Here is a 23,043-nt window from a genome sequence, read left to right on the forward strand (position 1 = left end):
TCTCCTCTTCATCCTCTATATTCTCCTCCCCCGTTTTAAAGAAGCCACCCAGAGACCTTCGCAGAACTGTGGGTCATGCTAATCTCAATGAGGGGCCAGAGGTCACATCCCAGCTAAGGATTCCATTCAGTCCTTTTGGCTCCCACCCTGCCCACCTAAGATTTCCAAATTGGGTCCTCAAGGGTCCTGGAGAATCCTTTACAGGCAGTCCTGGGGGGACAGCCAGGTTCTTGGGAACACTGGGTTTAGCAGTGCTTCTCTGTAACAGGCTTATAGCCTTAGTGAGTGGACTTGTTGTGTGGCTCACCAGGTGCATAGCAGTGTTGCACCCTCCAGTGGTGGACCTGCAAAATGGCAGGATATTATTTCCACCTTTCTTTACCTCTTATTATAAAGGGCTGCTACCAGACACCTCAGGACCTATGAAACTTGAGTTCCCACAACTCTAGGGCACCAGAGAGACTACACTAGAGGCCCTGTGAAACCTAGGTATAATACAATATGTGTGACTCTACTACCTGTGGTATGTGTAGGGCCTTCAGAGCAGAGCCTAAAGCCTGTCATGGCTAAGTCTGTCATGGCTGAAAAGCATAAGTTTGCCCATCAATGTGGAACAACTGTCAGCTGATGGAACCCAGACAGTCAGTGGATAAGTTTAAGTGAAAGGTGGCCCTTCTTAAATTCTCAGATGCTTCCAGGGTAGTGTATGGTGACCATATCTAGAGCCATTTCAGAAAGATATAAGTGCAAAAAGAAGACAATGGGGAGAGAATTCATATCTGGCCAGCATCCCTTGGTTCCAGTGGGGACCTAAAGAGGTCATATACCAATGCATGGAGGCTGCATAGAACATCTAGGATGTTTCAGAGGTACTCAAGAGCCCTCGGCCAAGCCTGGAAAAAACCCTAAAGTATCAGGGATTATCAGCGATTCTAAGGTAGGGTGTTATATGGAGCTGATGAATGCTGGGATGGTTGAAGGAATCAGCACGAGGTAAACTTGAGGTAAGTGTGTTGTGAGACATAAGACCGAGCAAACCAACAGGATGGCCTATCAGGCCCAGGATAGATAGCCTATGCAGGAATTAGAACTGTCTGGGTAGAGATGGCTTCTGTGGCTGTAGGAGTACTGAAAGCACATATGCAGGAGGACTACCAGCACACTCTTATATCTCTCTGCAGGTTGGGGAGGCAGAGGACAACCACATAGGTGACCAGTATGTCTGCCTAGTCATCCAGACAGCTCATGACTAGCTCACACAGCGACACCTGAGGCTGCACACTGGTGGAGCTGCTGGTTTTCAAGAAGTTAACTCCTCTCAATGGAATGAAGTTCCTAGCTTCTTCTCCCTGTACTGGCCAGGTGAAGATCCACCCCTGCAGGACGTTGTGGTGTAGAGAAGATCTGTACAGCTGTCCTCTCTGTGTCAGCCAGCCTTGAAGGTGGCTTGCTAGCATTCTAGCACCACCAGCCTTTGTCCATGTCAGGGCAAGGCAGTTCTTGGCCTTCAACCCATCTTCCCACCATATCATTCTGTTTTGTCTGCCCACTGGTAGGAGATGGGCAACCAGCTCTGACACTAGTCTGGGCATGGGGCAGGTCCAATTCTTCCTGTCCCTGGCTTTCATCGCCTGGGATTCTCAGGAGCAAAAGTGTCTGAGAGAAACCAGTGTCAATGTTAGCCCTGAAGCCGCTTGGACTCCTGTCTTATTTTCTAGAGGATGTTTCATGGTGCGACTTGGGCATTAGAGGGAGCCCTCTGACTGCAAAGCCAGCCTAGGTTCCACAGAGCCAGAGCAGGCTACTGCAGGAAGTCTCTAGTTCCTCTTCCCAAGTCTAGCTTAGCAGTACTGTAAACAACACAGGGATCTCCCTAGCAGTATGGCTCAGTTTCACAAGAGATACTGGCACTGGCTATGCAAACAAGACCCCTTTTGGATGCAATGGGAAAGAACACTTACCCCACTTCTCAGGCTGTGGATGCTGCCTCCACCTTGGCAGGACAGTGTTGCTGTTGAAAAGGATAGGGCTGTTTGTGGTCTCCTTTCCTCACCTTAGTCAAGAAGGTCCAGGGGCCATTAAGCAGGTACAGATCATGAGCTCTGGGAAGGTGTACTGTTGGACCCCCAAATGGAGACCCTCACTCGAGTCTTAGGGATAGCGAGCCCAGAAAGCCACAACAGTCAAGCTTGCTGCAAACACACGAGGTTTTAATGGCACACAAACCAGCATGTTGAGGTCGAGACCCATTCACCACGCAGGGGTAGAGGAGTCTGACGATGACCCTATTTTCCAGCATGCTTATAAAGGCAAAAAACACAACCTAGGGGGAGGATCGGAGAGGAAATAGGGGAACTCTAGGGGCAGATATTTACTTCAAGGCACCTGGGACATTGAAACATTTTGTGGTTGTTTTTCCCAAAAGTTCCAGGGAATTAGGCCATCTGGCTGGGGTCCGGGGCCCATGTTTTCAGGGCAGTCAGTATTTTTTTTTTATTCTTTATTTTCCCACTTCTTCTTGTGAGTAGCTCTAATCTTAGAGCGACCCCTCTTCTTCTTTCAGCAAAGTCTGGTACTGTTGTGGGAGCACCATTACCTGTATAACACTAACCCTGTCTTTTATAAAAGTCACTAACTTATTAAGAATACAAGGTCCAAAAGTGAGCAAAAGTAACAAGTTTATTAGGGGACCGCCCAATGTAGACACAAGGGTGGCAAACCAGGGAGCTTTGTCGAACCAACTTTTAAACCATCCTTTTTGAATTTCTTGCTCTTTCCTGCCCTTATCTAGCCTCTCCCTGAGTTTGGACATAGAGTCTCTAATTATCCCGGAGTGACTCACATAAAAACAACATTCTTTTTTTAAGGCCAAGCAGAGCCCTCCTTCTTTTAGAAAAAGCAGATCTAATCCTCTTTTATTTTGTAGCACTACCTCAGACAAAGAAGTTAGAGATTCTTCAAGCTTGGAGATAGATTGTTTTAATGCACTTAAATCTGCATCCATAGCTGCCCTAAGCTCATCATAGTAATGAGGCATCTGAATCAGGGCTGCTGAGCCTGTACCTACCCCAGCAGCAGCCCCTATACCTAATAGGACCGCCAATGTCATGGTGACCGGCTCTCTTCTGTACCGAGTCTGGTGGTCAAACTCATCAAGAAAATAACTGTCCTCATGATAAATAACCCAGGGCACTAGCTGGACTAAGACACAGAAATCTCTGGAGGCATTAAAGATAGAAGTAGAAATACAAGGAGTGAGCCCAGTATTAGAGGCCCATACAGTATCAGAGGGGGGAGCTAAGTATAGATCTTTATCCATGGACAGTGTGGAGATGGTCTGGTTACAGAGGGATCTATGTCCCTGGGGGACCTTACCTAGGCAGAGGCCCTCTCCAGAAACTGCGGAGAGGGTCAACTTATGTCTATGTCCCCAGGAACAGGCTGAATGATCTGAGGTCTGATTGTAAGACCGTACCTGGGCTATGCCTTTTTCATAGGGAGGACTAGAGGCAAAACAGAGCCAACATGAGTGGGTCACATTTGGGTTGGTGTGGTTTAGCGCACTGAAGGCCCTGTCTAGCACAGTGAGCATACGATCTCCTGTTCTCAAAAGAAGAGGTGTGGTGGTCTCCTGATAAGGGGTTACACCACTATAGACAGAGACTTGAGTGGGAAGTAATGGGACTGGCAGAGGTGGGGGAGCTAGTGGTTTTGGGGGAGGATTAGGCAGAACTAGGTTAGGGCCCACCGGCCTGGGAGGAGGACTCTCAATCTTTAGGCAAATTCTAAAATTTAGCCAACGATCGTATCCCACAGCATATAATCGGAGCCCCCAGTTGTTTCCCTTAATCTAGGTAGTATTCCGTTTTCCTTGTTCTGTAAATTTTTGTTTCCCCATGGTGTTCTGTTGGCTCTCTGTGTATCCTTCAAGTGTCTGTGTCTCCAGGGTTCCCTTCAGAAGGACACCAGTGGCATTACAAGAGAACCCACCCTTAAGACTTCATTGAATTGATCGCCTTAAAGGCTCTGTCTTCATGTGTCACCTGCTGAGAGAATAGGAGTTAATATTTCCCATATGAATTGGGTTATACCATGGCCAATCTAAGGCACTGAAGAAAGACTTCTAGGTTCAGAGGAAACCTGGTTGAACTTTCTCACCATGCTCCATTCTAATTGGACCAGACTTTGGAAATGCTTGCAGTCCAGGTCTTTCTGGCACTGCTGTGCAGCATTGGTCTAATTGTATAGCCCAGTCAGTTGGAGAAGAAAACTGAATCCATGTCATCGCATCAGAAAGAAAGAACAATGCATTTTACTTGTAGTTGGAACCATATTATAAATAGAAAATACCCTAAAGAATCTGCTAAAAGCTTTGCAACAAATAGTGGGTGAAACAAGTCCAATGAATACGTGCTCTGTCAACAGAAAGAAACATTTTTTGTACTTAAAAAAACAACAACTCTTTATTAGTTTCAATATCAACGTTTGTTACAGGTAACCACAAGTGTCTTCCAGGTCACAGTCTGCCTCTGTCACCTCCTTACAGGACAAGGAATGTTTGAAAGCCTCAGGATACAGGACAGTTGAAGCTGATAATGAACTATGGCCCATCAGATCAACGATACTGAAATCACAGGACACACGGACGAGGCTCACTGACCAGTTTCCACATGTGCAGCGAGCATACTACAGTGAAATCCCCCTTGTGTCATAAACGCACATCCGGCCAGGCCACGTGGGACCTGCAAGGGTCTCAGGACCCACTTTAAGAACTGCAGGTTTCCAAGAGAAAGCGCTAACCCGATTGAGTAGGTGGTGTCTGCATGCTGACCATACCTGGGATCACTTCTAGCCTTGACCAGAAACCACAGGGAATATGGCATGTTCCCAGCCATGGACAAAGATGCACAGTCGCTGTTATCTGTCACTGGGATACCTGTACACCCAGGAATCCCCTTGTTTTTAGACAGGGTCTTGGTACATGGCCCAGGCTGGCCTTAAGCTTGCCAAGCCCTGGTACCTCTGCCTCCCAAGTGCTGAGAGAACAGCATATGTCACTGTGCTGAATACATGGTAATCCTGACTATGAACTGCACTCTACTCAAGACTGAGGGAAACAGTGGCACTCTGAGAGGGATGGCTTTTCTGGAGATCACACTCTGAGGGGAGTTTGAAACCCCAACAGTCATTTGTCATGTGGTTGCTCAAGGTTCATACATCGTACTCTCTCTGTGTACTTAAGTTGTGTAGAATGAGTCCAGAATACAGACTTCTTGGCTAGAAGTAAATATTTTCCCAGTTGCTCTGTACTGTCACACCAAGAAAAAGGAAAAACCTTACTCTGAGACGGTTTGACTCATGTAGCCCAGGCTAGCCTTGTTCTCTCCTTAGTTCTCCTTGTTCTCTCTGCCTTAGTCTCCTGCAGGCTGAGATTACAGGCCAGGGCCACCACACCCAGACAACTGTTTCCTTGAAGACAGATGTATTAGGGAATGCAGAGGGAGGCAGAAGGTGTTCACCTGATAGGTGAGGTCTCGGGCTCCATAGAAAAGAAGGTATACAAGTAGGTGTGAACCCAAGGCATCAAAGAATCCAGGACACTTCCATGTTTAATTATGCGGAAAGCTTTCCTCTGAAAACCAAATCCTTGAGTCTAAAAATAGTTTACATAAAAATGTATGCCCAGGCCCACCATTAGTCTGGAATAGTACTTGATTCTCTAAGCCGTGGGAGACGGACACGTTCCGTGGGAGAGGGACACGTTCTATAGAGAATCATTAACTCCATGCATCCTTTGAGCCTGGCTCTGCTCTCACTACTGTTTACATTCTAACATGTAAATTCTAACAGGTAGCACGAATGTGACTATCCACGGAACCCAGATAAGGTGGCAACACAACTGCCAGTGGCCAAGGTAACATCAAGTACGCAGATTTGAACTTCTTGACTTAAAAAAAAAAAAAAAAAAAAAAAAAAAAGATGTTCTTTAATTGACGGGTAGAAAATGAAAGCCAAGACAAATTTTAAAACTGGGTTATGATCACTTAGAAAATTAGAGATAACAGGTACTGTATAACAGGGAACACACAAACTCCCCAACTGTTGAGAACACACTTGCTGGCAGCTAGGTTCTACCTTACAATCAAATGAAGCAAACTGCTGAGCTCAGCACTGCAAAGCACTGTAAGCCAAGGATGACCTTGAGCTCTTGATCTACTGCATTGCCTCCAAAGTCTCAGGATTACAGCGGTGTGTGCCTGCATCCAGTCAAGTGGGAAGACCCACTGAGGCCTGGTGTTTGAGACCAACCTGGGCCACACTGAGCTGTCACCTCAAAACAAAACTCACTTTATCTGACAGATGACTTGGATCTAAAAACCAGTGCGGGTGGAATCCTAATCTGCAACTGAATCTGCACGGAGGGTTCCCAATGGCAAATGCAGAATTCAGCATTTGACAGGACCTGAAGGCAAGGGACACTCTCCTGTTCTTGTCACTATGGTGGCACACACCCTCAGTCCTAACACTTATGAGACAGAGGCAGGAGGAGCAGGAGTTCAGGGTCATCCTTGGGACACAGCAAGTTTGAGGTCAACCTGGACTACATGAGACCCTGTTTTAAGGACAGACAATGCACCTGTGTGCGAGTGTTTGAGTGTGAGTTTATGCATGCATGCTCATGAAATCAATCCTACCACAAAAGGACTCAGTCCTAACATGTCATCCAAAGTACACGGCTCTCATGGCTTCATTTCTCTACGTTCTTTTCTTTGCAGTTGCAGCTATGTTCCTCTCTGTTCTATGCCCAGCCCCTTCACTTAGGCCAGCCAGCTCTGAATACTTGCTGTGCAAGAACAGTCAGATGAGTGGAGCAGCTGATGTACCTGTAGCCCAGCACTCAAAGGCAGGAAAGCCTGCAAGGGACCAGTGATGCTGAGTGACCTATGGAGGCCCCAACAACACATCTTCAAGTGTAAGAAGCAATTCTACCTGAGGACCAACTGCAAGCAAAGGTGGAAATGTTTGTTAAAGGGGGAAGCATGAACTACAACAAGCCCATGCCTGCAATCCAAACACTCGAGAGCCTGAGGAAAGCGAGTGGTCTGGGCCTCAAGGCCAGCTTGGGCTACATAATGAGTCACAGGCTAGCATGTGCTACAGTGTGAAACCTTATCTCAAAACCAACCAACCAAACAAACAAACACACAAACAACCAAACTCAACACCCCCAAAAGAATAATTACTCTCCCTAATCCATGGGGGAAAGGACAGGTGATTTTTCTTTCTGAACAGCTGAAATAATTGAATGGAAAACTTTGAAATGCATGGTGCTCACCCCTCTAATTCCAGCACTTGGGAAGCTGAGGCAGGAGGATCACAGAGGACTTGAGGTCCAGGAGCTACAATGTGAAACCCTGTCTTTGAAGAAAACAAAAGAAAACTGGCTCTCCCAATTTAAAGCGGTCTTCACAAAGTCTTATCATTATCTTCTAAAGTTAAGACCGACTAACATCCATGATTACACGCACAGCACAGAAAACCTCAAGCAGTAGCAGGCCAGCATTAGGAGGGTCAAGAGAGTAACTGAAGAGGTGCTGCACAGGCTCCAACTCTGTAGTCCTCAGCCAAGCTTGCCGGTGACACATCCCACTGGCAAAGGCTGGGTTCCTCCAGCAGAGCCTAGGCTGGGAAGGGCTGAGCTGGGAGCAGAGTCCTGTACATCACTGTCACTGACTGCCAAGAGAGGCAGGACAGACAGACAGACAGACAGGAGAGCCAAGAGCACATCTGCCCACGATATCTGGATCTAACAATCTTAGTCATTTGGCCTTTCATCCTCAAAACTAGTGAAAAAATACTTGAGAGAAATGACTTCTACAAATGATTTTGGATCTCAGGTTTCTTCTCATGCAACCACAACAACAAAAAGTCATGTCTATTCAACAACACTCAGCCTTTGCTCGATATATTAGTTAAGACACTGCCACACCTGTACAAAAATACCCACACCAAAGTACTGAAATCTTAAGACTAATTTTTAAATCTGTAACAATGGCATGCACTGGGTGACTCTAGTTCTGGCCTGTGGTACCCAATGCTCTACAGGTTCAAGGGAACTAATATTTCTGGGAGAGGAGACAGGTGCCACATGGTCAGGGCTAACCTTGTCACTTAAAGTGCCATTGAGAATACTGTTCAGAATTTCAAACAGCTGGCCGAATCTGCTATTTAATCCCACGTTCTGGCCTGGGGAGGCTGGCCCAACTGCCTGATGGATGCAGCAGCATCCCTGGGCTGTGCTCCTAGACAGGCGCTGCTGTAGTAGTGGGAAGGGCAGGTGCGTCAGGTACCACAGCAGCTCAGAGTGCACAGTCCAGCCGCCCACTCAGTGCCGCCGTGGGAGCTTCCGGGCGCTGCGTCTGCGTGATTTTCTGTTTTGGATTTTTTGTGTCTTCTTCCTCTTCAGTTTCTCGCTCTCACAGACGTGCACCACCACACTGGGGGTGGACTCGGTTCCCGCGTGCAGTTCGTATTTCTCCCCTGTGCGAAGTAAAGCTTCAGCTTCCAGCCGTGGAACTCACTCTCGTGGAGCTCTATCCGCTCTCTTGCCGCAGCCTCGGGCTTGCTGAAGTTGATCCTTACTCTGCGAAAGCTCTTGAACAACTGAAATGTGACCTGGTCATCGTAGAGGGAAAACAGGGCCTCAAACCTCTACTTTTGCTCTTGGACCTCAAACACTGCTTCGTGGACACTGCAAGCAAAAAGTGAGGTGGGCAGGTCACTTAGGTCCATCATCTCTTCCAGTTCGTCCTTGTTTTCACCGAAGACCATCTCCTCTCCTCCTCCTGGTCGCTGCTACTGAGGTCTGACTGGCGGTCATTCCAAGATTTCAGGGTGTCTCGGAGCATCTTCTCTGTAAAGTTCTAGGATGCCTGCCAGATACTGTGCGCTCGAGGGGAGAGGCCGGAGGGGGGTGTCCATGAGTGTGGCCTGGGGTGGACAGACCTTCACCACCTGGAGCCACCACGCCCTCAACGCCTGCCTGCCACAGTGGCCGCCTCAGCCGGGGACTCCTGCGGTGACCTAGGGCCAAGCCAGGTTGCCCACATCTCCTGAGCTCCAGGGCCCATGCGCCTCTTGCCCTCCCTGGATTCCTCAAAAGAAAGCATTTTTTGTCTCCTAGTAATAAACAAAAGTAAAAGTAGGGAGAAAGTTCCATGTAGACCACAATCTCTAAAACAAAATAAAAAATACTTTGAACTAAATTTGTTCAAACTCATACTACACTTATAATTAGAGTTGCTGTTATTGTTTGAAATGTAGGAATGAAGTAAATTTTATAAAAATACTACAGAGATTTTCATAATTGAACTGAAGGAATTTAGCAATTGACACTTTATAATTCCTAGGTATTGGGTTACCATTACCAGTCAGAGTTTAGAAGTGCAGAAAAATGCTGTCTCCAGGTGATAAGAGATTCTCTGTGTGAATATTAGGAGAGTTAATTCCCTAGAAGGAGGGACTGCATCCCTATCTGGAGACAGAATTCCCTTCAAGAGGGTCTGTGTCTCCTGCATGAATGACTAGACCCAAAAAAGGAAAGGCAGAATCTACTGCAGGAGAGAATGATGGGATCCCTAGAAGGAGGGACTTAATTTCTTGTCTGAAGAGACAGGAGCACCAGTGGGATGTTGAATCTTTAGTCTGACATTGTATTTCAGCACAATATCTGAATTCCCTGAATCCACAGCTGGAACCCTGAGCCACCAGCAGGATCACTGTTCCTGTCCCAGTTGTCTATGGGATTTAAATATACAGTTCACTTCTTTGGCTCATAAAATCCCACCATGCTCTATCTTCCTTCCTACATCCAACCTCCATTCCCCACTATCTCATCTTCATATAAAATCCTTTCTCTCCTTGAACTTCCAAGACTACTGATGTCTTATGAGCATCTGTACACACTCAAGGGCACACATACATGCACACACACATACAAACACACACCTGGCTTTGTATGGGTCTGGTTTTGATTTTTTAGAGCTGTCCTGTTTCTATGGATCTCTCTAAAAACTCTCTGCTTCCCAGCTAGGCTGACTGACATCCTACTGAACAAAGAATAAAGAATCTGTATTGTAAGACTTGCACCCCTTGTAGTCCTTGGGGCTGATGCTGACAGGGGCTTAGAGCCATGGGATGTGGGTGTATAGCACACCAGGCCTTGCTAAGGCCAGCTTGTCTTGTCTCTGTAGTATGTGAAGGAGACTGAGCAACCTGATAGTTGACAGTTGACCTTCTCCTTGCTGAGAGGGTTCCTATCCCTTCTTGCACTCTGTTCATTCATGGTATTTCAGTATGTGCAGGTAGGTGCTGCATTGATGGATTTTTCCTTTTGGATCCTTGGTTGTAGGTTAAAGAAGAAAGGATAGTTGAACTGGAACCAGAAAATGATAATCTACACCTGAGATTGTCAGAAGTAATGTTTTGCTCTGTCCTGTAGACTGATTGACCAGCTAGCCACATGTGAGTGTTTGCTTTGAGTCAGCTACTTCATTTGCAAAGGATGTAAAGGATGGCGGGTTTCCTTTGATTTTTGTCCCATCCAATGTGGTGGATACTTTTTTTTTCTTCTGGAGACAGTGTTTCTCTGTATAGCCTTGGCTGTCCTGGAACTTACTTTTCAGACCTGGCTGTCCTCCAACTCAGAAATCCACTTGCCTCTGACTCAGGAGTGCTGGGATTAAAGGTGTGGGCCACCACACCCAGTGGGGTGGACACTTACTGTGCCATCCTATACAGGAAAAGAGATGAATTCCTCTGTGGATGTAGCTGGGGCTGACAGTGTCATCTTTGAGAATGTGTGCCATACAGAGAGCTAGAGCTGTCACGGCTCATGTCCTATTGCTACCAGAGGACCTGCATACAGTTATATCTCCAGGCAAGAATGCTGAGGAAGAAACAATCAGCCACATCTAAACAGTGTTGGATGTGTCATTACACAAAGGATATGATTTCTCTAGCAAATGTACATTCTATAAAAAAGGATAGAGTGAAGGAGAAAGATGCAATAGACTAGGATTCCGTTACACATTGGTTTCCATGTGGCTTTGTCAGACATGACTGGGTAGGGTTTTGGCGACATCTGCAGACTTGGAGAAACAGAACCCAAAACTGACCTCTCTTCAATGAGAAGACTAGCCTTATGTGTGGCTTCCTTCCTAGATCTCAGGAGGAAAGGGATGTCAAGTGTCCTTGTGTCTGCTATTCTCCAGTGCTTTTATCAAGAAAGGATCCTCCTTCAAGATAGCATGCTTGAGGGTGGTAAGATCTGTCACTGTTGTGGTTTGATTATGAACATCCCCCAAGGAGCTTGTGCTGTAAACTTCTGTTTGAACTCTTAGGACCAACCAAGTGTGACTGTGTGTGCCCGTAATCCTACACTGAGGGACAGTGGTAAATCAGCATATTCCTATAGCTTACAAGATTCTCAGCCTAGCTGAGATGACAGAATTGTGTTTCAGTGAGTGACCTGACTTGAGGTCATAAGGGAGAGAGCAGTGAAAAAAGTATCTAATCTTTTCATTTCATCTCTTCATGCTGATACAAAGAAGCACACACATACACACAAACACATATACATGCACACACTCTCATGACACACACAAGCATATTCATACATACAAGCACATAGGAAAGCACACACATGAACATACAGTCATGACACACTTTTGCATACATAAGCAAACACCTGCATACATATATGGAACACACACACCATACTACACATATGCAAATACACATACACACACAGGGAACACAAATAAACACACACAACAGAGATGCACACACACATACATTTGTACCAACAATACACTTCAGGCCATACCACACAGGCACACACAGAATTACACACATGTAACACACACACACAAGCACATACACACATACACAGATGCAAACACATTCACCCCACACCATACAACACACACCATCTACACAAACACACATACACACAAAGAGATGGTGCCTACTGCAGGATGATTGGGTCATATACAGATGAATCCTGTCTAGCAAAAACTGGTTTCCATGAAAAGAGCCAAACTGTTCCCAAATAACTCTCACTTCTCATCCTGCCATGGGATCTTTCTTTTCCACACACAATCCAACTAAGATGTCACATAGGACGATGAGAAAGGCTGACCATTGAGGTCACCCGAGCTTTCTATATCAAAACTGACCCAAACTAACCTCTTCATGCATAAGCCAGCTTCAGTCATTTTGTTCTTGCAGAAGAAAGTGGACTTTCTCAGCCACCCTGAGAACAACCTCATTTCACAAGGTGTGGCTGCTGTCATGTGATCATGTATTAAGAGTGCTTGTGAGAGGAGGAGGCAGACTGCAGCTTTAGAGGTGGAATGAGATGGCCTTAGTTCAATTGTGAATGTTCCAGATGAAAGAAGTTGTTTTGTCCACGAATATCTTTGATTGGGCAGGCTTATTGTTTGGTACCAGGCTACAGTACTAACCCTATCACTTCTCTGTTGGTGTACATGTCAGAATGTCTCCAGGAATGAATTTATGTTGGGTCAGGTTGGGATTATATTTTGCTTTTATTTATTGAAGGCACCACAAAATGAATTTTTGAGAAAACCACTGACTGCTAATATTTGCAGTTTTGAATTTAATTTAAAGTCTCAGGACACCTGTTTTGGTGTGGCCATTCTCTTAGGTCATAAGGATTAGTAGGTCTACTCTCTCTTGTCATGAGGGTTAGTTGATATAGGTGCTCTCCCAAGTCATAAGAGCAAAGGTGGCCACTGTCTCAAGTCACAAGTGTCAGTGTGGCCACTTGGGTAGCATGAATCAGTTTGTCTGCTCTGAAGGATTTTTTGTTTTAGATGTATGTATTTTTATTTGTGTGTATGATTGGTTTTCCTACATGTGTATGTGTGCTGTGTGTATGTGCACAATGCCCAGAAAGGTCACGTGAGAGTCAGGTACCCTAGAACTGGCGTTGGAGATGTCTGTGTGTTGACTTTTGGGTGCTGGGATACTCACCCAGATCCTTTGCAAGGGCAGCCAGTGCTTTCCTGCTCTGAAGGCTTTTTGATGTGCTGTTTATTACTGTCTATTCCACAAGACTGGTTCACAGGAATCAGCCTTAGGATTGTGTAGGATAACCACACTGAAAATAATTTAATCCATGATTTGATGTCCTTACTGAATATGACAAAGGGTAAAATTTGACTATATTTGTTTCTGAATATTCACAGTGTCTTTGGAACTAAACTCACATCATAAGTGTGTTCTTTTCCATTCTGATCCATCTGGACAACCCTCAAAGTATATTCTTTTCTGTCCTCAGTGCTTGCTGTATTGCCTCAAGAACCAACATCACTACAGCAAGCTAAAGGAGACTTTAAAAATCTTCACAGTTAGAGATTTAAAGACACTTGTAGATGGTTTACACACCATATATCCCAACACTTGGAGAAAGAGTCTCTCTGTGTCTTCCAAATCCTTGGTGTACATGGTCTTCAGGACAGCCAGAACTTTAATGGTAAGAGTCTGTCTCCAAAAAAGTAACCAAACAACACACACACACACACACACACACACACACACACACACACCACACATTACTCTGCAGTTGCTACTCTTCTCATTCCTCAAGTGAGCTTTTAGAGCAACAGTCCTTCAAGTCTGCAGACTTCTGATCAACCCTCAGGATCTTTCCACTGACATCAGGTAGGTTGCTGCTAGCTTGTTGAGAAGTTGGGTTTTGTTGTTTTCTTATTTGTACTCACTTAGCTGACTTCCCTAAGTCCTGCCAGATTCTACTCACCACCTTCAGAGGTATTTAGTGTTTTCAAGTCATGCTGAAAAAATAAGATACTATTTGTTTTGATTGTAGCATTTAGGATTGTGTTGAAGAGGTAACTGCAGAATGTAAGCTGTTTAACAAGTAGGTCTATGAGTTATGACTCGGTATAATCTCATCTGCTGAGTGAGTGTTTGATTAATGGCCTTGTCCCTGTTGGCTCTTGTGGTATTTTTACCCTGAAGCCTGAAGGTTTTGAATTTGGGTTGGGTCCTCTTGTAATTTTCTTGACCAGCACATCTGGATTTACCTTGTAGGTATAAAGACGTTCAAAGCTTTCTTGCCCTGGAGATGCCTATTTACCTTTTTTATCTAATCCACATCTTATTTGAAATTCGATGGAGAGCAGCTTGCTTGCTTTTCAGCAACACCTATTGACACACATTGAAGGTTCTCTCTGCTACTGATGTGAATTTCTGAATTCCTATGTCATATTGAATAAGCTATCCTCCATGGTCTTGGACATTTGAGTACTCAGTTCTCAGTAGGTGACTATGTTTGGGTAGATGTAGGAGGCATGCCTTGCTGAAGAATGTCACTGGGGCTGGGATTTGAGGTTTTAGATATTTGTATCACCCCCAGTGCACTCTGCTTTGTAAATTGAGTCTAGATGTGAGCCCACAGCTTCCTTCTCCTTCCACCATGCCTTGTAGATATTGAATTTAACCTCTGGTTACAGGTGACCTCTAGACCACGAGTCTCACTAGCCTCATTGTTTTATAATTTGCTCTGCTCATGGCACTTCTGTCCAAAGATACAAAGGTAACTAATGCAGAAGTTGATGCAATGGAGTGGACTCCTAGTGTGACACTTGATCATACCAGGTTGTGCTTATGTGGGTTTTGTTTTGAGCAACATGGAAGACTTTGGAACTTTGAACTAGAAGTGTTTTAATGCTCTAAAAAGAGCTTGATGGGCTAGACCTCACTCATCTAACCATCTAATCTGTGATAGGGAGTGACTTAGTTCGGGTTTTACTGCTGTGAACGGATACCACAAACAAAGCAACTCTTATAAAGACATTTAATTAGTTCTGGCTTATAGGTTCAGAGGATTAGTTCATTATCATCAAAGTGGGAGCTTGCAGGTTCCAGGCAGACATGGTGCAGGAGGAGCTAAGAGTTCTTCATCTTCATCTGAAGGCTGTTAGGAGAAAACTGGCTTTCAGGCAGCTACCACAAGGATCTTATAGGTCACACCCACAGTGATACACTTCCTCCATTAAGGCCACACAGACTCCAACAAGGCTACATCTCCAAATAGTGACATTCCTTGAGCCAAGCATTTTCAAACCTCCACGGGGAGCTTAAGGCAATTCTGGTGTCTGGAATCCCCTGTGATCAGAAGCATCATCCAGTGTACTCTCATCAGTCACTACAAGTAAAGCAGCTAAGCAAAGGGCTGAGACAACTGAGAAATACTAGTATGGAAGGTGTGTCGGTTTTCATCTGTATAGAAAGACACTATGGTTGTGACCTGACCTCAGCTGTACAGGTTTCACCAGTGTGACCCATGGACCATGTCTACTCTCCTTAGGCAAGTGTCATTTGGCACTGGTCTTAGTTAGGGTTTTACTGCTGAGAACAAACACCATGACCAAGGCAAGACTTGTAGAAAAAAACATTTAATTGGGGATGGCTTACAGGTTCAGAGAAATTCAGTCCATTATCATCAAGGTGTGAGCATGGCAGTAACCAGGCAGGCATTGTACAGGCAGAGCTGAGCTGAGAGTTCTATGTCTTCATCCAAAGGCTGGGAACTAGGCTGAGGATCTTATGCCCACACCCACATTGACACACCTACTCCAACCAGGTCACACCTATTCCAAGGTCACACTTCCAAATGGTGCCACTCCCTGTTCCATTAATATACAAGCCATCACATTCCACTCCCTGGCCCCCATAGACTTGTTCAAACACATGAGTCTATGGGGGGGGGGAGCGTGCATACTTAAACATAGCATAATGCAAAATACGTTTAGTCCAACTTATATAGTCTTCATAGTCTATAGCAGTCTAAACAATGTTAAAATTCCAAAGTTCAAGGTCTCTTCTGAGATTCATCTAATCACTTAACTGTAATCCCCAGAAAAAGACAGGGAACCAGCTGGACAAATTCCAAACTCTGCATCTCCATGGCTGATGTCAAATAAGTCTTCAGATCTCCAATCCTTTTTCATCTTTGTTGACTGCAACAAACTGCTTTCTCCTGGGCTTGTTCCACTCCCTGGTAGCAGCTTTCCTCAGCATGTATCCCATGGCTCTAGCAGCTTTAACATCTTTGTGTCTCCAAGGCAATTTCAATGTTACAGCTACTTGTTTCACTGTCTGGGATTCCAGTTGATGTTTTGTACTCCTCCTAAGGGCTGGCATCACTTCTCCAGCTCTGCCCTCTGTAGCACTCTAAGCTCAGGTTGATCCACTCCACTTCGGCTGTTGTTCTTAGTGATCATCCCATGTTAAGGACATCTCCAATGCACTGGGGTGTTCCACTCCAACTAGGCTTCACCAATAGCCTCTCATAGGCTCTCTTCATAGATGTATGTATGTGCATGTATGTGTGCCCTCGAGTGTGTATAGATGCTCATAAGATATCAGTAGTCTTGGAAGTTCAAGGAGAGAAAGGATTTTATATGAAGATGAGATAGTGGGGAATGGAGGTTGGATGTAGGAAGGAAGACAGAGCATGGTGGGATTTTATGAACCAAAGAAGTTAAGTGTATTTTTAACTTCCATAGACAACTGGGACAGGAACAGTGATCCTGATGGTGGCTCAGGGTTCCAGCTGTGGTCAGGGAATTCAGACCATTGTGCTGAAAATACAATGTCAGACTAAAGATTCAACATCTCACTGGTGCTCCTGTCTCTTCAGACAAGAAATTAAATCCCTCGTTCTAGGGATCCCATCATTCTCTCCTGCAGTAGATTCTGCCTTTCCTTTTTTGGGTCTTGTCATTCCTGCAGGAGATTCAGACCCTCTTGAAGGGAATTCTGTCTCCAGAAAGGGATGCAGTCCCTCCTTCTAGGGAATTAACTCTCCTAATATTCACACAGAGAATCTCTTATCACCTGGAGACAGCATTTTTCGGCACTTCTAAACTGTGATTGGTTATGGTAACCCAATACCTAGGAATTATAAAGTGTCAATTGCTAAATTCCTTCAGTTCAATTATGAAAATCTCTGTAGTATTTTTATAAAATTTACTTAATTCTTACATTTGAAACAATAACAGCAACTCTAGTAATACCTGTAGTATTGGTTTGGTCAAATTTATTTCAAATTATTTTTTATTTTGTTTTAAAGATTGTGGTCTACATGGAACTTTCTCCCTACTTTTACTTTTCTTTATTACTAGGAGACAAAAATACTTTCTTTCTGTTGACAGAGCATGTATTCATTGGTCTTGTATAACCCACTACTGGTTGCAAAGGATTTAGCAGATTCTTTAGGGTATTTTCTATTTATAATATGGTTCCAACTACAAGTAGACTGCATTGTTCTTTCTTTCTGATGCGATGACATGGATTCAGTTTTCTACTCCAACTGACTGGACTATACAATTAGACCAATGCTGCACAGCAGTGCCAAAAAGACTTGGATTGCAAGCATTTCCGGAGTCTGGTCCAATTAGAATGGAGCACAGTGAGAAAGTTCAACCAGGTTTCATCTGAACCTAGAAGTCTTTCTTCAGTGCCTTAGATTGGCCATGGGATAACCCAATTCATATGGGAAATATTAACTCCTATTCTCTCAGCAGGTGACACGAGAGACAGAACCTGTAAGGTGATCAATTCAATGAAGCCTTAAGGGTGGGTTCTCTTGTTATGTCACTGGTGTCCTTCTGAAGGGAACCCTGGAGACACAGACACTTGAAAGGTGCACAGAGAGACCACAGAACACCTTGGGGAAGCAGCTACCTACAAACTAAGGGGACCTGGGACCAAGTCTTGGGCCCAAGACTTCCAGTCTCAAGGACACAGATATCCCTGGCTCTGTCCTGGGGTCAACCCAGAAAGATTACAGTGTATCATCTTGGTTTGCCCTTGAGTCTGCAACTCACTACTGTAAGCCAGGCACTATCTTGGGGTGGGTGGGACTAGGTGAGAAGTACTAAGATTTGTCTCTCAAGGTGAGATAAAGTGGTCCTGAGTTGGGTGCTAAGGCACAGTCCAAGGCTGTAGCTTCTGTACAGCTAAGCTGGGGCTTGAAGCAGGAAGAGCTGTTGCTGTCCTCAAGGAACTTAGAACCTGTAGCCAGAACAAATGGTTCTTCCTTCAAAGTACCCTTGGGCAAATTTGTGAAGATCCAAAATTCTTCCTGTGGCTGTCACCAGTTTTCCTGGAAGAATGCCCACAGAGCTCCTTTTGTTATACCAGGAAGCCAAGCCTTGTCCTAGAAGGTGTTGGTCATGCAGTCATCTGATCTCTCTGGCCAGGAACCACTCCCTGCTCTAAACTCATTTTTAAGAGGCATATGAGATCATCTTCTCTATGGTTAAGATCCCTTGTGTAGCATCCTCCGAACTGGTAAGCAAAGACTTCAGGTATTGGCCATTAGCCTGTGTGGCCTAAGCTCACATTCCCTCAGCCTCTATGTTGTTTCCAGTTTACCATAAATCCTTGGCTGGTCACACATCACTTTCCACAGAGACTTCTGTCTTCTAAGCCCTCAGTCTCCCCTGTTCAACAGGACCTTCCTGGCCCTGCAATCTAGGCATGTATACTCTAACTTTTGTGGAGGGCTGATATTAGATCTTGTAATGTTCAGAATATATCTGCTTGGAACCATTACAATTCATGGTATTTATAATTTTGTTTACTTTACCTACTTGTTCTGCTGTGTGCTCTAAGAGGGCAATGAGGAGGATTGTGTAATTACTGCTTGTTAACAGTTATAGTAAGAGTGCTCAGTATGCAGTATGCAGAGGAAGGTGCTGTGAAGAGCGGGTGTGGCAGCAGTCCCAAGATGGCGCCCGGGACTGCAGCTAAGTCTTATGACTTGCACCTGACTTCCTCATACACCTGAAAATAGCCATGACCATCCTGAGAGCTGCGCAGCTGCACCATGATGCTGGCGGTGTAAACAAGTCCATATTTGGTGGAGATGCGCCTCTGCCTCCCTGATTGGCTGAAGCTGTGTGCCTGGTGAGGCAATGTAGCCTGCTGTGAGTGGATGGGGGCTGAGAGTATATAAGAGTGAGAGGCCCAGGGTTCAGGAGAGAAAAAGATGAAGCTAGAGAGATGAAGACTGAAGCTTGCTGAATAAACTGCTGTTAGAAGAACTGGTGGTCCTGTTGTTCTTGCTGGTCGAGAGCAGATGCGACAAGGTGCCAATCAGGAGACCCTGAAGGGCAGAAGCAGCAGATGAGAGGTCAGAGATGCACCAAGTGGGAGTTGGAGGAAGAAACCTTAAGGGCAGTTGGGAGAAAACTGGTCAAAGGGGGATCATGAAGACAAAGCAGACCAATTTGGTCTCCATCCCGACAGTGTTCAAGATGAGACAACACAGTGCACCAAGCCAACCCCGGGTCTCTTGGGTTCCCACATCCCTCAGAGCAGAAAGTGGTGGTTTCAAACCCCCTTGGCTTTCTTCACACTCACCAACACTTGATGCTGAAGCAGCCACATCCTTGGTTCGAAAATGTCTGCTTTAACTCGTGAGGGGCATGGCTAATTCTTGTGGGGGTAACTTTCACTGGGCAATCATACGCATGCAGTATTCCTACCAACAGCAGCTTTTGCCAGGCTAGCTTACTGGCTTCCAGAACTTTAGACTTTGCTCCTGCCTTCTCAAGAAAAACAGCGTCCCCTTAGTGCTTGTAGAACACAAATCACCTTACTGTGGCCTTGAATATTCAGCTCACCTGCAGGATTCTCTTTCCCTATCCCAGTCAGGATCCTACCTCCTGAGCCTCCCCATGACGGAGACCCTTCCCCTCTACCATCTCAAAAGAGCCTACTAATAACGTCTTGTAGGGTGCTTCAATCAACCCCCACAGCTCCTGTGTTCATTTCTCACACTGTTAATGGTTATAAGCAACCACAGGCTGCTTCTGACTTTCTGTTCCCCAACCTGCTCTGTATGTGATTTCCTGGGATCACAGGGTGAGTGGGGGCAGTAAGCTGTATACTGCTTAAACGTTATGGCAATCTGAAGACTGTCATTTAGTTCCCAGTTTTGTGAGTAAACAGGTAGAAATATTTCCTATAGGAACACAATCACATGAAACTTTAGGAGTATAAATTTTCTTTTGCCAAGTCATCCCCTCATCCTGCTTATCATAAATTCATAGGTATATGTGTGTCTGAAATCACTTTATTACCTGGGAATGCACAGAGGAAGGCTTAGATAGGGTTTGGCAGAAAATGAAGTGGTACAGTGTCACTTCTGTCTCCGACCAGCAGAAAAGAGCTACAACACAGCGTTCTTCTCAAAGCAGTTTATTCAGGAACCTGTCAACATGCATGCAGGAAAAATCTCTCTCGCCCCCATTCGCAATCCCTTATATAACCCCTCTACCTTGCCCCATCAGCCCAGTCCATATAACAGCAGTCCATTGGCCAGAATCATCACTCCTCATTCGTCTGATCTTGCATCATGGTGCACCTGTGCAGTTCACCCAGTGGACGTGGCTTAATCAGGGTGTATGAGGAAGTCAGGTGCAAGTCATGAGACTTGGTTGCAGTCCGGGGCACCATCTTGGGACTGCTGCCACACCTGCTCCTCACAGTTCAGAGACTAGGGGACACAATAGGCCAGAACCATAATCTCCCTAATAGGGAGGAGTGCAAAGGAAGAGATGGTCCTGAATCAGCACCAAATCTTATTTTTCTAAGGGATGTCTCTACAGAGCTAAAAACCAAAGCAAATTAAAATATAGAAACACAAACACTAATTCCAATATATAAATTTTACTTGTCCAAAAAAGTTTCCCACATATTCCTTTGACCCTCAAACATGCCTTCCCACCCTTAAAGTTTCTTGTCAATTTTACAGGACACTGCTGAGCGTCATACTTTACCAAGTAACATTACTCAAAGTTATTCCCTGTTCATTGAAACTTTATATTCTTTGACTAGCGACTCCCCAACTCCTCATTCCATTTCACCCACACCCTGAGATTTGGACGTTGCTTTGCCTCCTTGCTAAAGCACAGTAGGCATGAGGGTGAGGGCACACACCAGCCCACTGATCAGTTCCAGCTGGTCAGTGTACCTTGTGCCATGACAATAAAACACACGTTCATTCCAGCAATCTTGAGTGAGTTCATACACTTGACCGTGTATGAGTAGGAGACTGTTTAGGCAATGAGCTTATCCGTGAGTATGTTCAGGGAGTCCAGGGACTAGGATGGGGTAGTGAAAAGAGACATGGTTGCAGTGCTCATTTGGGATGATGAATGCATAAGTGATAGACATGTAGATAGAGGTGACCGAGCTCTGTCTACATGGGACTCTTGTAAAAATGCCAGCCTGGTCTTCAGCTGGTTGTGTCATCAAAGAGCACTTTCCCAAAGACAGAAAAACAAGAAAGGGAAGAAGAAAGAAACAACTCAGTCATTTCATGGAGTGACCGATGGAAATGGGGAAGAGGAATACTGGCTTTACCAATGTAACCTTTGTCAGCACTTTGAAAACAATAGCAAATACACTTAATGGATATAAAGTTGATATAAAATAGGCTGCAACTGAAATATAGTAAAATGGAAAAGAACAGCAGTTTGGGTGTTTCCCCACAGTAATGCACACTGTTCAACCTGCTCTTACAACATGTATTCCCATCTGACAGTCAAGTCCCTGGTCTCACAAACACACATGCAGCACTTTCCGGTGCTAGCTGGCTCTTCTGTGCATCTGTCTTCCCATACACTAATGACAGCAGGTACCTGCCCTTCTTTGAGATGTATGATTATGACAGCCAAAGGCTGCCAGTGTGCTCCAGTCACAAGGGGATTGCACTCCTAGGTAAGATAAGTTAGCAAATCCTTTATAAACTCTCATGGCCATTCTATTGTCTTACAGGGGAAACAGCAAAGAGACACTTTTTCTTTTTATTTTATTTATTTATTTATTTATTTATTTATTTTTGGTTTTTGGGGACAGGGTTTCTCTGTATAGCCCTGGCTTCCTGGAACTCACTCTGTAGACCAGGCTGGCCTTGAACTCAGAAATCCCCCTGCCTCTGCCTCCCAAGTGCTGAGATTAAATGTGTGTGCCACCATGCCCGGTTACAGGGACACTTTCAGATAAAATACTGAATAAACATAACAAATAGCTGTGCTTTTATTTCAACAATTTATCATACAGCTCTTATTAAAAGTGGTTCTTTGGGGTTGAAAACACCTCTGTTGTATTTGAAAGTATGCACACTTTCCTGATGCATACATTTGTAAGAGAATAGAATGGTACAGAAAGATCATCTGGACACACATTCGGGGTTTCTCATATAGAAAGTTTGCTTGAAATCATAAAGTCAGCTTTCACATGAAATAAGCAAACTGAGGTCTGCCTCCCACAACTCAGCTGAGGAATGACAGTACAAAATTCAGGGATTGGCCTCATGCCAATTTCAGAAGATAAAGGCAGCATCTGCCCTGGGCTGAGAAGCCTGTCACCTGCAGTCAGGGTCCACTATGACACAGTAGTGCTCTAACCTGCTCAGCTGTCACTGTCTGGTAACCAAATGGAACTTGGAGAAAGAACAGAAAGGTAATGACTTGGCCTACTGCCCTTCATTTTGCCCTATGAGTCCAAGACAAGACTAATAATATGGACAGGACTAAGTGAGTGTGACAGAGGGAGAACTTCATGAAGAGGATCTTTGCAGGGGGCTTGCAGTGAAGCCTTACTGTTAGCAACTTCAGTGTTTGCTCCATTATGCAACCAAATTTTATTATAGGTTTGAGTCACTGTAGAAGCCTCAGGAACAGAGCCACAGGTCCTACTCACATGAAATTATATAAATTTAAAATGCATCTGGGACCTGGCACTCTGCCTTTAAAGATCATGTTTGAGAAGACACTTGTTTGACCAAAAAATTACTTTTGCAGGTACAGAAAAAAAATCCAAGACTGTCAGTACTTAAAATGATTTGGTGATAGTACAGGACTGACTGTTGTCAATGGATGAATGAGATGGAATGAATACCTTTAAGTATAAATG

At 44.8% G+C, this 23,043-nt stretch overlaps 2 pseudogenes; one reads left to right on the forward strand and one right to left on the reverse strand.

Annotated features, from left to right (window-relative positions):
• Nucleotides 1-23,043, forward strand: part of LOC147000536 (kinesin-like protein KIF25) — a 52,322-nt pseudogene that overhangs the window by 19,160 nt on the left and 10,119 nt on the right.
• On the reverse strand, nucleotides 8,147-8,909 carry LOC147000537 (calcipressin-3 pseudogene; annotated as a pseudogene).

Source organism: Mus caroli, unplaced genomic scaffold (genome assembly GCF_978045245.1).
Source record: "Mus caroli unplaced genomic scaffold, Mus_caroli_1 scaffold_18, whole genome shotgun sequence".
In the NCBI taxonomy this organism is placed as follows: domain Eukaryota; kingdom Metazoa; phylum Chordata; class Mammalia; order Rodentia; family Muridae; genus Mus; species Mus caroli.